The sequence below is a fragment of the Triticum aestivum genome, chromosome 7D, assembly GCF_018294505.1.
Source record: "Triticum aestivum cultivar Chinese Spring chromosome 7D, IWGSC CS RefSeq v2.1, whole genome shotgun sequence".
NCBI lineage: Eukaryota > Viridiplantae > Streptophyta > Magnoliopsida > Poales > Poaceae > Triticum > Triticum aestivum.
In genome coordinates, this window is record NC_057814.1 from 477,787,772 (window position 1) to 477,799,423 (window position 11,652).

Here is an 11,652-nt window from a genome sequence, read left to right on the forward strand (position 1 = left end):
CCACCATTGCTTGCCTCTCTAGTACCGCACAACTTTCGCCGATACCATACACCTTCCTCAAAACAGCCACCATACCTACCTATTATGGCATTTTCATAGCCATTCCGAGATATATTGCCATGCAACTTTCCACTGTTCCATTTATTATGACACGCTTCATCATTGTGATATTGCTTTGCATGATCATGTAGTTGACATCGTATTTGTGGCAAAGCCACCATTCATCATTTTTCATACATGTCACTCTTGAATCATTGCACATTCCAGTACACCGCCGGAGGTATTCATATAGAGTCATATTTTGTTCTAAGTATCGAGTTGTAATTTTTGAGTTGTATAAGTAAATAAAAGTGTGATGATCATCATTATTAGAGGATTGTCCCATGTGAGGAAAGGATGATGGAAGCTATGATTTCCCCAGAAGTCGGGATTAGTCTCCGAACTTTACAAACAAAAGAGGCCAAATAAGCCCACACAAAAAAAGAAAAAAATGAGATAAAAGAGAGAAGCGGCAATGTTACTATCCTTTTTCCACACTTGTGCTTCAAAGTAGCACCATGATCTTCATGATAGAGAGTCTCCTATGTTGTCACTTTCATATACTAGTGGGAATTTTTCATTATAGAACTTGGCTTGTATATTCCAATGACGGGCTTCCTCAAATTGCCCTAGGTCTTCGTGAGCATGCGAGTTGGATGCACACCCACTTAGTTTTCTTTTGAGCTTTCATAAACTTATAGCTCTAGTGCATCCGTTGCATGGCAATCCCTACTCACTCACATTGATATCTATTGATGGGCATCTCCATAGCCCGTTGATATGCCTAGTTGATGTGAGACTGTCTCCTTCTTTTTGTCTTCTCCACAACCATCATATTCTATTCCACCTATAGTGCTATGTCCATGGCTCACGCTCATGTATTGCGTGAACGTTGAAAAAGTTTGAGAACATCAAAAGTATGAAACAATTTCTTGGCTTGTCATCGGGGCTGTGTATGATTTGAATATTTTGTGTTATGAAGATGGAGCATAGCCAGACTATATAATTTTGTAGGGATAGCTTTCTTTGGCCATGTTATTTTGAGAAGACATGATTGCTTTGTTAGTATGCTTGAAGTATTATTGTTCTTATGTCAATATTAAACTTTTGTTTTGAATCTTATGGATCTAAATATTCATGACACAATAAAGAAAATTACATGGATAAATATGTTAGGTAGCATTCCACATAAAAAATTCTGTTTTTATCATTAACCTACTCGAGGACGAGTAGGAATTAAGCTTGGGGATGCTTGATACGTCTCCAACGTGTCTATAATTTTTGATTGTTCCATGCTATTATATTATCTGTTTTGGATGTTTTATATGCATTAATATGCTATTTTATATTATTTTGGGACTAACCTATTAACCTAGAGCCCAGTGCCAGTTTCTGTATTTTCCTTGTTTTTGAGCTTCGCAGAAAAGGAATACCAAACGGAGTCCAAACAGAATAAAACTTCACGATGATTTTTCTTGGACCAAAAGACACCCAGGAGACTTGGAGTTCAAATTAGAAGATCCACGAGGCGGCCACAATGGTGGAGGGCGCGCCCAGGGGAGTAGGACGCGCCCCCTACCTTGTGGGGCCCTCGTGACCCTCTTGACCTAGTTCTGCCTCCTATATATTCACATATATTCCCAAACCACCATAAGCATCCACGAAAACACTTTTCCGCCGCCGCAACCTTCTATTCCTGTGAGATCCCATCTTGGGGCCTTTTTCGGCATCCTGCCGGAGGGGGATTCGATCACGAAGGGCGTCTACATCGACCCTATTGCCCTTCCGACGAAGCGTGAGTAGTTTACCGCAGACCTACGGGTCCATAGCTAGTAGCTAGATGGCTTATTGTCTCTCTTTGATTCTCAATGCCATGTTCTCCTCGATGTTCTTGGAGATCTATCCGATGTAATCTTCTTTTGCGGTGTGTTTGTCGAGATCCGATGAATTGTGGATTTATGATCAGTTTATCTATGAATATTATTTGAATCTTCTTTGAATTCTTATATGCATGATTTGGTATCTTTGTGTTTCTCTTCGAATTGTCGGTTTGGTTTGACCAACTAGATTGATTTTTCTTGCAATGGGAGAGGTGCTTAGCTTTGGGTTCAATCTTGTGGTGTCCTCACTGATACGTCTCCAACGTATCTATAATTTATGAAGTATTCATGCTGTTATTTTTTCATTCTGGGATGTTTTACAATCATTTTATAGCAACTTTATATCAATTTTTGGGACTAACCTATTGACCCAGTGCCCAGTGCCAGTTGCTGTTTTTTGCTTGTTTTTTACACCGCATGAAATCAATAGCAAACGGAGTCCAAACACCGCGAAACTTTTTGGAGATTTTTTATGGACCAGAACACCCAGGATGGGCCAGAGAAGCACCTGGGGGTGTCCCGAGGGGGGCACAACCCACCAGGGCGCGCCTGGGGGCCCAGGCGCGCCCAGGTGGGTTGTGCCCACCTCAGTGGCCTCCTGCACCCCCTCTTTACCCTATAAATTCGGAAATATTCCAAAAACCCTCAGGGTTAACCTAGATCAGAAGTTCCGCCGACGTAAGGCTCTGTAGCCACCGAAAACCAATCTAGACCCTTTCCAGCACCCTGCCAGAGGGGGTAATCATCTCAGATGGCCATCTTCATAGTAGTCCACCCTCGGGGTTGAGGGTTTGTACCAGTAGCTATGTGTTTAATCTCTCTCTCTCTCATGTTCTTGAGATGTCACGATCTTGATGTATCGCCGGCTTTATTAATACAGTCGAATCATATGGTGTTTTCCCCTCTCTATCTTGTTGTGATGAATTGAGTTTTTCCCTTTGAGATTTTGTTGTTATCGGTTTGAATACTTTTATGGATTTGAGAACTGATACGTCCATTTTGCATCATGCTTTTATATCGATATTTATTGCATTATGGGTTGTTATTACACATTATGTCACAATACTTATGCCTATTCTCTCCTATTTTGCAAGGTTTATATGAAGAGGGAGAATGCCGACAGCTGGAATTCCGGGCTGGAAAAGGAGCAAATATTAGAGTCCACCCACATATCAAATTATCAAAGTAACGAACGCGAATCTTATGAGCGTGATGAAAACTAGCTTGACGATAATTCCCATGTGTCCTCGGGAGCGCTTTTATCTATATAAGAGTTTGTCCAGGCTTGTCCTTAGCTACAAAAAGGATTGGGCCATCTTGCTGCACTTTATTTACACCTGTTACTTGCTACCCGTTACAAATTACCTTATCACAAAACTATCTGTTACCGATAATTTCAGTGCTTGCAGAGAATACCTTGCTGAAAACCGCTTGTCATTTCCTTCTGCTCCTCGTTGGGTTCGACACTCTTACTTATCGAAAGGACTATGATAGATCCCCTATACTTGTGGGTCATCAAGACTCTTTTTTGGCACCATTGCCGGGGAGTGAAGCGCCTTTGGTAAGGAAAAATTTATATAGTGTGCTGAAATTTACTGTCACTTGCTAATATGGAAAGTAATCCTTTGAGGGGCTTGTTCGGGGTATCTTCACCCCGACCAGTAGAGCAAATAGTTGCTCCTCAACCTACTGAACCTACTAAAAAGTTTACTTTGAAATTCCTTCGGGTATGATAGAGAAACTGCTAGCTAATCCTTTTGCAGGAGATGGAACATTTCATCCCGATTTACACTTAATCTATGTGGATGAAATTTGTGGATTATTTAAGCTTGCAGGTATGCTCGATGATGTTATCAAGAAGAAGGTCTTCCCTTTATCTTTGAAGGGAGAGTCATTGACATGGTATAGGCTATGTGATGATATGGGATCATTGAACTACAAACGATTGAAATTGAAATTTCATCAGAAGTTTTATCCTATGCATCTTGTTCATCATGATCGTAATTATATATATAATTTTTGGCCTCACGAAGGAGAAAGCATCACTCAAGCTTGGGGGAGGCTTAAGTCAATGTTATATTCATGCCCCAATCATGAGCTCTCAAGAGAAATTATTATTCAGAATTTTTATGCTCGGCTTTCTCGTAATGATGCTAGTTGGTTTATTTGGTGGAAAATCATATGTTGAGATCCTATATGCATATTAATACTCCTCTGATTATGAACATGAATTTGCTTTGTGAGTAGTTACGTTTGTTCCTGAGGACATGGGAGAAGTCTTGCTATTAGTAGTCATGTGAATTTGGTATTCGTTCAATATTTTGATGAGATGTATGTTGTCTCTCCTCTAGTGGTGTTATGTGAACATCGACTACATGACACTTCACCATTATTTGGGCCTAGAGGAAGGCATTGGGAAGTAATAAGTAGATGATGGGTTGCTAGAGTGACAGAAGCTTAAACCCTAGTTTATGCGTTGCTTCGTAAGGGGCTGATTTGGATCTATATGTTTCATGCTATGGTTAGGTTTACCTTAATACTTCTTTTGTAGTTGCGGATACTTGCAATAGGAGTTAATCATAAGTGGGATGCTTGTACAAGTAAGGGCAGCACCCAAGCGCCGGTCCATCCACATATCAAATTATCAAAGTACTGAACGCGAATCATATGAACGTGATGAAAACTAGCTTGACGATAATTCCCATGTGTCCTCGAGAGCTCTTTTCTTTATATAAGAGTTTGTCCAGGCTTGTCCTTTGCTACAAAAAGGATTGGGCCACCTTGCTGCACTTTATTTACTTTTGTTACTTGTTGCTCGTTACAAATTATCTTATCACAAAACTATTTGTTACCTATAATTTCAGTGCTCGCAGAGAATACCTTGCTGAAAACCGCTTATCATTTCCTTCTGCTCCTCATTGGGTTCGACACTCTTACTCATCAAAAGGACTATGATAGATCCCCTATACTTGTGGGTCATCAAGACTCTTTTCTGGCGCCGTTGCCGGGGAGTGAAGCGCCTTTGGTAGGTGGAATTTGGTAAGGAAAAATTTATATAGTGTGCTGAAATTTACTGTCACTTGTTACTATGGAAAGTAACCCTCTGAGGGGCTTGTTCGGGGTATCTTCACCCCGACCAGTAGAGCAAAGAGTTGCTCCTCAACCTACTGAACCTACTGAAAATGAAAATGTCTACTTCAAAATTCCTTCGGGTATGGTAGAAAAACTGCTAGCTAATCCTTTTGCAGGAGATGGAACATTACATCCTGATGAGCACCTAATATATGTGGATGAAGTTTGTGGATTATTTAAGCTTGCAGGTATGCCCAATGATGTTATCAAGAAGAAGGTCTTCCCTTTATATTTTAAGGGAGATGCATTGACATGGTATAGCTATGTGATGATATGGGATCATGGAACTACAAACGATTGAAATTGGAATTTCATCAGAAGTTTTATCCTATGCATCTTGTTGATCGTGTCGCAATTATATATATAATTTTTGGCCTCGCGAAGGAGAAAGCATCACTCAAGCTTGGGGGAGGCTTAAGTCAATGTTATATTCATGCCCCAATCATGAGCTCTCAAGAGAAATGATTATTCAAATTTTTTATGCTCGGCTTTCTGACAACAATCGCTCCATGCTCGATACTTCTTGTACTGGTTCTTTTATGATGAAGACTATTGAATTTAGATGGGATTTATTGGAGAGAATTAAACGCAACTCTGAAGATTGGGATCTCAACGAAGGTAAGGATTCAGGTATAACACCTAAGTTTGATTGTGTTAAATCTTTTATGGGTACTGATGCTTTCCGTAAGTTTAGTACTAAATATGGACTTGACTCTGTGATAGTAGCTTCTTTCTGTGAATCCTTTGCTACTCATGTTGATCTCCCTAAGGAGAAGTGGTTTAAATATAATCCTCCCATTGAAGTAAAGGTAGTTGCACCTACCAAAGTTGAAGAAAAGACAATTAGTTATGATGATCCTGTTGTTCCTACTGCTTATGTTGAGAAACCACCTTTCCCTATTAGAATAAAGGATCATGCTAAAACTTCAACTGTTGTCAACAAAAGTAATATTAGGACACACAACCCCCTGAGCAATTTAAAGTTGAACCTAATATTGCTATGGTTAAAGATCTCTTGGCTGATAATATTGATGGGCTTGTTATTTATTTGTGTGAGGAAACTGCTAGAATTGCTAAGCCTGGTGCTAAAGATAAACATAGACCTGTTGTAGGCATGCCTGTTATTTCTGTTAAAATAGGAGATCATTGTTATCATGGCTTGTGTGATATGGGTGCTAGTGCTAGTGCGATACCTCATTCTTTATACGAAGAAATTATGCATGATATTGCACCTGCTGAGATAGAAGATGTCGATGTTACCATTAAGCTTGCCAACAGAGATACTGTTTCACCGATTGGGATTGTTAGAGATGTTGAAGTCTTTTGTGGGAAGATTAAATATCCTGCTGATTTTCTTGTTCTTGGTTCCCCACAAGATAGCTTTTGTCCCATTATATTTGGTAGACCCTTCTTGAACACTGTTAATGCTAGGATAGACTGCGAAAAGGATGTTGTTACTATTGGTTTGGGTGATATGTCTCATGAGTTTAATTTTGCTAAATTTAGTAGACAACACCGTGATGAGGAATTGCCTAGTAAAGATGAAATTATTGGTCTTGCTTCTATTGCCGTGCCTCCTAATGATCCTTTAGAACAATATTTGCTCGACCATGAAAATGATATGTTCATGAATGAAAGAAGGGAAATAGATGAAGTATTCTTTAAACAGGGACCTACTCTGAAACACAACTTGTCGGTTGAAATCCCTGGGGGATCCTCCTCCACCCAAGGGTGATCCCGTGTTTGAGCTTAAACCATTACCTGATACTCTTAAATATGCTTATCTCGATGAAAAGAAGATATATCCTGTTATTATTAGTGCTAACCTTTCAGAGAAGGAGGAAGAGAAATTATTGAAAACTCTGAAGAAGCACCGTGCTGCTATTGGATATACTCTTGATGATCTTAAGGGCATTAGTCCCACTCTATGTCAACATAAAATAAATTAGGAGAAAGACGCCAAACCAGTTATTGATCACCAACGACGGCTAAATCCTAAGATGAAAGAAGTGGTAAGAAAGGAAATATTAAAGCTCCTTGAGGCAGGTATAATTTATCCCGTTGCTTATAGTCAGTGGGTAAGTCCTGTCCATTGTGTCCCTAAGAAGGGAGGCATTACTGTCGTTCCTAATGATAAAGATGAATTGATTCCGCAAAGAATTATTACAGGTTATAGGATGGTAATTGATTTCCGTAAATTAAATAAAGCTACTAAAAAGGATCATTACCCCTTGCCATTCACTGATCAAATGCTAGAAATATTATCCAAACATACACATTTTTGCTTTCTAGATGGTTACTCTGGTTTCTCTCAAATACCTGTGTCAGCTGAGGATCAAGAAAAGACCACTTTTACTTGCCCTTTCGGTACTTTTGCTTATAGACGTATGCCTTTTGGTTTATGTAATGCACCTGCTACCTTTCAAAGATGCATGATGGCTATATTCTCTGACTTTTGTGAAAATGATTTGTGAGGTTTTCATGGACGATTTCTCCGTTTATGGATCCTCTTTTGATGATTTCTTGAGCAACCTTGATCGAGTTTTGTAGAGATGTGAAGAAACTAATCTTGTTTTGAATTGGGAGAAATGCCACTTTATGGTTAATGAAGGTATTGTCTTGGGGCATAAAATTTTTGAAAGAGGTATTGAAGTTGATAAAGCTAAAGTTGATGCTATTGAAAAGATGCCATGTCCCAAGGACATCAAAGGTATAAGAAGTTTCCTTGGTCATGCCGGTTTTTATAGGAGGTTCATTAAGGACTTCTCAAAAATTTCTCGGCCCCTGACTAATCTATTACAAAAAGATATACCTTTTGTCTTTGATGATGATTTTGTAGAAGCATTTGAAATACTTAAGAAAGCATTAATCTCTGCACCTATTGTTCAGCCACCTGATTGGAATTTACCTTTTGAAATTATGTGTGATTCTAGTGATTATGTTGTAGGTGCTGTTCTAGGACAAAGAGTTGATAAGAAATTAAATGGTATTCAATATGCTAGTAAAACTCTAGACAGTGCCCAGAGAAATTATGCTACTACTGAAAAAGAATTCTTAGCAGTTGTATTTGCTTGTGATAAGTTCACACCTTATATTGTTGACTCTAAAGTAACTATTCACACTGATCATGCTGCTATTAAATATCTTATGGAAAAGAAGGATGCTAAACCTAGACTTATTAGATGGGTTCTCTTGCTACAAGAATTTGATTTACATATTATTGATAGAAAGGGAGCTGACAACCCCGTTGCAGACAACTTGTCTAGGTTAGAGAATGTTCTTGATGACCCACTACCAATTGATGATAGCTTTCCCGATGAACAATTAGCTGTCATAAATGCTTCTCGTGTTGCTCCATGGTATGCTGATTATGCTAATTACATTGTTGCTGAATTTATACCACCTAGTTTCACATACCAGCAAAAGAAAAAGTTTTTCTATGATTTGAGACATTACTTTTGGGATGACCCACATCTTTATAAAGAAGGAGTAGATGGTGTTATTAGACGTTGTGTACCTAAGCATGAACAGGAACAGATCCTACGCAAGTGTCACTCCGAGGCTTATGGAGGGCACCACGCTGGAGATAGAACTACACATAAGGTATTGCAATCCGGTTTTTATTGGCCTACTCTCTTCAAGGATGCCCGTAAGTTTGTCTTGTCTTGTGATGAATGTCAAAGAATTGGTAATATTAGTAGACGTCAAGAAATGACTATGAATTATTCACTTGTTTTTGAACCATTTGATGTTTGGGGCTTTGATTATATGGGACCGTTTCCTTCCTCTAATGGGTATACACATATTTTAGTTGCTGTTGATTACGTTACTAAGTGGGTAGAAGCTATTCCAACTAGTAGTGCTGATCATAACACCTCTATTAAGATGCTTAAAGAAGTTATTTTTCCGAGGTACGGAGTCCCTAGATATCTAATGACTGATGGTGGTTCACATTCTATTCATGGTGCCTTTCGTAAAATGCTTGCTAAGTATGATGTTAATCATAGAATTGCATACCCATACCACCCACAGTCTAGTGGTCAAGTAGAATTGAGTAATAGAGAGCTCAAATTAATTTTGCAAAAGACTGTTAATAGATCTAGAAAGAATTGGTCCAAGAAACTTGATGATGCATTATGGGCATATAGAACTGCATATAAAAATCCTATGGGTATGTCTCCATATAAAATGGTCTATGGAAAGGCATGTCACTTACCTCTCGAACTAGAACATAATGCATATTGGGCTATTAAAGAGCTCAATTATGATTTCAAACTTGCCGGTGAGAAGAGATTATTTGACATTAGCTCACTTGATGAATGGAGATCCCAAGCCTATGAGAATGCCAAATTGTTTAAAGAAAAAGTTAAAAGATGGCATGACAAAAGGATACAAAAGCGTGAGTTTAATGTAGGTGATTATGTGTTACTATTCAACTCTCGTTTAAGATTTTTTTTAGGAAAACTTCTCTCTAAATGGGAAGGTCCTTACGTTATCGAGGAGGTCTATCATTCCGGTGCCATAAAAATCAACAACTTCGAAGGCACAAATCCAAAGGTGGTGAACGGTCAAAGAATCAAACATTATATCTCAGGTAATCCTATAAATGTTGAAACTAATGTTATTGAAAACGTAACCCCGGAGGAATACATAAGGGACACTTTCCAGAACATTTCAGACTCCGAAAAGGAATAGGTACGTGGTACGGTAAGTAAACCGACTCCAAAACAGTTCTAATGGCAATTTTTCTCCGTTTTGGAATATTTAAGAAAATAGGAAAATAAGAAGTAGTACGAGAAGGACACGAGGCTTCCACGAGGGTGGGAGGCGCGCCCTACCCCCCTAGGCGCGCCCCCTGCCTCGTGGGCACCTCGTGCGCTTTCTGGACTCCGTTTTCTTGCACGATACTTCTTTTGGTCGGTAAAAATTCATTATATAATCGCCCGAAAGTTTTGACCACCGTACCACGCAAATATCCTCTGTTTTCGTTTTGAGCTGTTTTCTCACAGATCCAGATCGTCATGACGTCTCCAAGTGCCCCCAAAGACAAGTTCTTCGAGAAGGTCATCAACCCCTACCTTGCGGAGGTGCTGCAACACCCTCAAACCATTGAGATGCATGAGGGGGTGCTGCACATCCGCGATGTTGAGGGACCAAGGAGGACCGGAAGCGTGGAGACAAGGCTCGAGGCAATGAAGCAACAAGTTTTCAAGTGTCAGGAGATGGTGGAGCGCGGACTTGACTCCAATCACATAATGATCACGGAGTTCACCAACAACCACAAGCTGGACACCAAGGACATCGGGGAGGCCATCTTCAAGCTTCACGAGAAAATCGAGCACCTCCAAGACAAGATCTATGGCCTGCAAAACCAAAACTATGAGTATGAATATAGATTCAAGAGGATGAGTTTGGCTGCAGATTTAAGGATCCCGGAGACTCAATCATCCTTCTATGATGGAGAGCCTATGCCTTGGAAGAGGGCCGACAAGCCTACATCATCAACAATTCCTTCACCAGCAAAAGAGACATAATCACATGGGTATGGGCACTCCCTGTGGCAACTGCCAAGCTTGGGGGAGGTGCCCCGGTATCGTATCACCATCACTCTTCTATCTTTACCATTTCTCTTAGTTCGATCCTTTTGGTAATATCTTGATCTAGTAGAATAAAGTTTTAGTATGATTTAGTTTTGAGTTTTGCTTTAGGATCCCTCTATGTAATCAAGTCCGTGAGCTATATATAATAAAGATTAGTGTTGAGTCAAGGGCTTGATTATTTTGCTATGATCTTGAGGGAATAAAAGAAAAAGAAAAGAATAAAAAGAAATAAAAGAGACCATGTTGATCTTATGGAGAGTAATGACTTCAGATATAAAGAGTATGATGATTAAAAGTTGTTGAGAGTTGACAAACATAGTTTTGGTCATCGTTGCAATTAATAGGAAATAATAAAGAAAGAGAGGTTTCCACATATAAATACACTATCTTGGACATCTTTTATGATTGTGAGCACTCATTAAAATATGACATGCTAAAGAGTTAATGTTGGACAAGGAAGACAACGTAATGGGTTATGTTTTATTATATCTGAAATAAAGTATATTGTCATGGATCATCCAACATGTTGAGCTTGCCTTCCTCCCTCATGCTAGCCAATTCTTTGCACCAAGTAGAGATACTACTTGTGCTTTCGAATAACCTCAAAACCAGTTTTGCCATGATTGTCCACCATATCTACCTATGGATTGAGTAAGATCCTTCAAGTAAGTTTTCATCGGTGCAAGCAACAAAAATTGCTCTCTAAATATGTATGATTTATTAGTGTGGAGAAAATAAGCTTTATACGATCTTGTGATGTGGAAGAAATAAAAGCGACGGATTGCATAATAAAGGTCCATATCACAAGTGGCAATATAAAGTGACATTCTTTTGCATTAAGATTTCGTGCATCCAACCATGAAAGCACATGGCAACCTCTGATTCCCTCTGCGAAGGGCCTATCTTTTACTTTTATCTTATGCAAGAGTCATGGTGATCTTCACCTCTCCTTTTTATATTTTATCCTTTGGCAAGCACATTGTGTTGGAAAGATCCTGGTA